This window comes from Pinus tabuliformis, chromosome 7, assembly GCF_031772625.1.
Source record: "Pinus tabuliformis cultivar Carrire ecotype Pingquan chromosome 7, CPIR1, whole genome shotgun sequence".
Taxonomy (NCBI): domain Eukaryota; kingdom Viridiplantae; phylum Streptophyta; class Pinopsida; order Pinales; family Pinaceae; genus Pinus; species Pinus tabuliformis.
The window spans coordinates 96,706,637-96,712,416 of NC_142293.1; positions in this window are offsets into that span (position 1 = coordinate 96,706,637).

Here is a 5,780-nt window from a genome sequence, read left to right on the forward strand (position 1 = left end):
GTAAATTGGTACATCAACTTCCCGGGGTCGTAACTTTGGCATACGATCTCCGTTTGACGCGTACAATAGCTCGTTAGAAAGATCTATCCGAGCACTACAACTTTGGGAAGGGCAACATCAGTCCATGGCCCCATGTTGCCCCCAGATTTCCCAAAAAACGTCGTTTAGGGCCTCAAAACGGCTCCAGAAGTTCAGGACCCGAAAAACTGCTAAAAATAGTAAGTTGTGCTACAATTAAGGAAACTGAAAATGCTAAGAGAAACAATGGTGGGAGTCCAGGTGGACTTGGCAAGTGGCCACCAATATCCACCTGGATCATTCCTCCCCCCTTAGGAAGCAATGGTCCCCATTGCGTTGAGTTCCTCCATGAGATGAGGAAACTTTTGCTGAACTTGTTCCCTAGTGAGCCACTTGCCCTGCTGAAGGAGTTGGCCTGCTTTGACAACTCGATACAGTTGGATATTCTGTTGGCGAGTGTTCTTGATCTGTGTGTCCATGTCCGATTAGTTGCAGCTTGTTCCATGCAATCTGGATTTAATTCTGTGGGTTTGAGCTGTTCTGCAATGTCAGATGTGTCTAGCAATGGTGGAAAGTATGGCCGAAGGCGGTCCACATTGAACACTGGGTGCAGGCCAAGGAATGGGGGAATGCTGAACTCAAATGCATTGTCTCCCATAGCCTTAGTAATGGTGTAAGGACCATATCAGAGTGGTCTCAATTTCCGATAGGCTCCAGTAAGGCATTCATTTTGCAAATGCAACCAGACTTTGTCGCCCACCTGAAACTTGTGTGGCACCCGATGTTGATCATGTTGCTGCTTGTACTTGGCATTTGATTTCTCAAGAATGTCATGGACCTGCTGGCGAATATGTTGGATGCGCTCAATGATGCTGGTGGCCTTATCTGTTTCGGACTGGACATGAGTTGAATTTATGTGAGTAGCTGCAAGTGGCATGGCCACATCAATGGGGCATAGTGGCTGGAATCCCAAACCCACCTGAAAAGGGCTATGGCCAGTGGAGTTGTGAAGAGCTCGGTTGTAGCTGTGCTGAACATAGGGGAGGCTCTCGTCCCATGTGCGTGGATGCTTTGAGTTATACATGCACAGAATGTGCACAATCATCATATTGACAACCTCTGTCTGGCCATCAGTTTGAGGATGGAAGGCTGTGGACTTCGTGAGTTTGGTGTCCAGCATTGACCAGAGACTGGACCAAAATGTGTTGAGAAACCTACTGTCCCTATCTGAGATGATAGACTGTGGGATCCCAAAGTGCATCCACACTCGTTCAAAGAAGAGTTTAGCAGTGGCTTCTGTCGTGATATTCTTCTTGCAGGCCGTCATAATGGCCATCTTCGAGAACCTGTCGACGACCACAAAAACACAGTCATTTCCATGCTTAGTGGAAGGAAGGCCTGACATGTAATCCATGGAGATGGATTCCCAAGGTCGACTAGGGGTAGGCAACGGGGTATAGAGGCCGTGCTTCTTAATGGTCGGTTTGGCAATGGCACAGGCAGTACATGATCTGATGTACTTCCCAACATCCTGTCGAAGATTCGGCCAATAGAAATAATTTTGCAGTACTGCCACGGTTTTCTCGACCCCGAAATGCCCAGCAGCCCAACTGTAGTGTGCTTCCCAAATCATCTTGGCACGCTCGCTTGAAGGAACACAAAGGTGACCCAGGTGGCATAACAGGGCATCCTGGAGGTGAAAATCTGGAACATGTCGACCCTCCAAGAGTGTCTGGTATGTGTGGCCGAATTCTGGGTCGCTTTTGTAGAGAAGTGGCCAATCAGAAGTCTCGTGCCCACAAGAGTTGAGCACGGTGGTTAACGCCATGATCGGTGGTTGACTGAGGCAATCTGCAACATTATTGGTGCTGCCTTTCTTATACTTGATATTCAAGTGGAACTGTTGCAGGTATGTAGACCACTTTTGATGGCGATCATTCTGCAATTTCCCTTGGGTCTGTATGAACTGTAGGGGTCGGTGGTCTGTGTGGATGACCGTTTCCTTCCCCAAAATGTAATGTTTCCATTGTCGGCGGGCCTGTACAATGGAATACATCTCTTTATCATAAGTGGGGTACTTCTGGATTGTGTCTGAAAGTGTTTCACTGTGATATGCCACTGGATGTCCATGTTGAGTAAGGACTGCCCCAATAGCATAGTCAGAGGCATCTGTCTCGACCTCAAATGGTTGTTGTAAATCTGGTAACGTGAGCACTGGTGCCGTGCAGAGGTGATCCTTCAACTCCATGAATGCCTTCTGTTGAGATTCAGACCAAAAGAATTTTGCTTTTGCCCCTCCCTTGGTGACTTGACTCAAGGGCCAAGTAATATGAGAAAACCCCAACACGAACCTGCGGTAGAAGTTGGCAAGACCTAGAAAGCTGCGGAGCTCTGTTAGAGTCGTTGGAGATGGCCAATCCCGAATGACTTGGATCTTGGCTGGATCAACATGCACCCCCTGTTCATCAATGATGTATCCCAGATATTGAACCTGGGTCATGCCAAAAGTGCACTTCTCCAAATTGGCACATAGCTTGTGTTGCCGCAGTGTTTGGAGAACCTGTCGGACGTGGTGGAGGTGCTCTTCCCAACTCTGGCTGAAGATCAGAATGTCATCCAAGTATACTACTACAAATGAGTTGGTGAATGGCCGCAAGATGTCATCCATTAGCCTCATGAAGGTTGCAGGAGCATTCGTCAATCCGAAAGGCATAACCAACCATTCGAAAAGGCCCTCCTTGGATTTGAAGGCAGTCTTCCACACATCAGAGGGTTCGATTGGTACCTGGTGATATCCTGACTTCAGATCGATCTTGCTGAAATATTTCGCCCCCTTTAGTTGGTCCAGGAGGTCATCAATCTGCGGGATCGGGTACCTATTACGGACAGTGATCTTGTTCAGCGCCCGATAGTCAATACAGAGTCTCCACGTCCCATCCTTCTTCTGTACCAACATGATCGAGCTCCCACAAGGCGATGAACTCGGACGGATGTGACCTTTCTGCAGGAGCTCCTGAATCTGCCTCTTGATTTCATTGTTCTCCAGGACGGAGCGCTGATAAATTGGTCCATTGGGTAGCGGCGCACCTGGGGTCAGATCGATGGAGTGCTTGACATGACAGTGCAGAGGAACCCCTGCAGGGGAGGTGAAGATGTCCTCGTACTCCTCCACAACCTTGTCCATCTATAGTTGTTGTGCAGAGGGACCTAGTCTGGAGGCTGCGACCACTGTCTTCTTCTTTCCTTGAGGGCGTATCATCAGGAAAACAAATTTCCTGGTTTTGGAAATGATCTTACTGCATTGTTTTGCAGTAATCAAAGAGATGGCGGTAGGTGGTGCTGCCTCTGGTATCCTGTACAACTTATTTCCCAATGTAATAATAATGGCACGGGGCCTTGATTCATACACAGCATGTCGCTTCCACAAGTATGGATGTCCTAATAATACATCACAAACTTCAAGGGGAGCAATGTCACACAATACCTCATCCGTGAAGGGCTTGATGTTGTATGGAAGGCGACACTGCTGGCTCACGCGAAGATCTCGTCCTTGGTGAAGCCACCCAATGGTGTATGGTTGTGGATGTGTTGTGGTCTGTAAGCTCAACCGCTTCACGACCTCTACCGAAATGAGGTTCTTTTGACTCCCACTATCAACAATGAACTGTATCGGGGAGCCCTTTACCCACATCTGGTAGTGGAAGAGACGCTCCTCCTCCTCTGGATCTTCGGGTTCATTTTTCTGGATCTTGGTGGTAGCAACAGTGGCGTTGGGATTTGCATCAATGATCTGCTTCCCTTTTTCATTCCCCTTATCGGGTTCTGACTCAGAGTCGAAAATGCATCTGATTCTGAAACCTTTAGCTCAGCCACCAGTGACTGCTTGGCCCGACACTCACTCGTGTTGTGAGTGGAGCTCTTATGGAACTCACACCATTTTCCAGTGTCCTTTTTTGGCTTCGCGGCGCTATTCTTTGCTTGCAGCTTCGGCGGGTTGTCTTGGGTTGTCCCGCCTTGGCTTTGTCCTTTGTTCTATGGTTTAGGGGCACCTTTCCCCTGCTTTAGATTCGTAGATCCAAAGTCTCGCTTCTTTTGTTTAAACTTCTGCTCGACCTTGACGACATATCGGTATGCTGCGCCGAGCGAGGAGATGTTCAGGAATTGTATTTCTTCCTGGATGTACTTGTGAAGGTAGCCACGGTATTTGAGTATCAAATGTTGCTCTGAATCCTTGATACCCAACTTTGTGCGAAGGGTATGGAAAAGATTGGTGAACTCCGGCACGTCTTGGTCCCTTCCCTGCCGCAGCGTGATCCACTTTATGTATTCATCCTCATAGCTTCCGACAGGGTAGTACTGCTCCTTGATGGCATCCCGGAATGAATTCCAGGTGGGTGCGGCTGAAAATAGTGAGCCAGTACTTTCATCCTTCTGCTCGCAGTAGGTTTCCCACCAGTCCTTGACGTGGGGGGTTGCTTTGAGAAGAGCGAAAACAATCTTTTCCCGACTCGAAAATTCATGAACAAAAAAATAACCCTCTAGCAGATTTAACCATTTATCTACGGCATCTGTGTCTATCTGACCCTCGAATATGGGGATTTCAAAATTAACTTGTACCTTAAAGGGCGTGGCGTTTCCAGAGTAGCTGCTGGAAGTTGATGCGTCGCTTCTGGGTAGCCGTTGAAGGATCTGGGCAAAGTTGTCCATCATCGCGTTCCGTTGTCGCTCGAGGGCTTCTTCAAGCAAGATTTTGATGGGATCTCCTGCCCCCTCGTCTTTCTTCTCATCTGCCATGGGAGGCCGTCGGGATTTGCGAGGCTGGTCTTGCAAAGGTTCAACCTATTCAAGCCCTAACTCCTTATATCCTGACCTTGTTGGGGACATGCAAAGAAAAACAGAGAAAAAGCAGACCGCTCTAATACCACTGATCCGGATTTAAACAGGAACGCAACAAATTACAGAGATAACCATATACACAAAGATGCAGTGGAAATAATACTTCATTTCATTAATGGAAAATACTGAAATATGCTTACAACCAGAAATGGAAATAAACCAGCTAGGGCGATGGTAGCTTATCTCTGAGAAGAGATGTGGTGGCTACATGCCTCTGAACTGTGTTACAATGAGGCTCGAAGGCCTATTTATTGTTGAGAAACAATGGAAAACCCTTAACATTCCAAAACCTAACCCTAGGATATGAAACGCCAAACTGTGGGCCTCGTTTGGGTAAATTGGTACATCAACTTCCCGGGGTTGTAAATTTGGCATACGATCTCTGTTTGACGCGTACAATAGCTCGTTAGAAAGATCTATCCAAGCACTACAACTTTGGGAAGGGAAACATCAGTCCATGAACCCATGTTGCCCCCAGATTTCCCAAAAAACGTCGTTTAGGGCCTCAAAACGGCTCCAGAAGTTCAGGACCCGAAAAACTGCTAAAAATAGTAAGTTGTGCTACAATTAAGGAAACTGAAAATGCTGAGAGAAACAATGGTGGGAGTCCAGGTGGACTTGGCAGGTGGCCACCAATATCCACCTGGATCACTCATATAGATGGGCACATTAAAAATTTATAAATCTCATGCACTCGTTATGCATAAAAGTGGTAAGGCCAACACGAAATCCAATCAACTATTCAAAGGAAACGAAAAGGAAAAAGAAGTAGATCCAAGAAGGGAGGCAATCCAAAACCTCTAAATGAATCTACCAACTCAATGGACAAGAAGGGAAAGAAGGGGCAATAAAAATGTAACTATTGT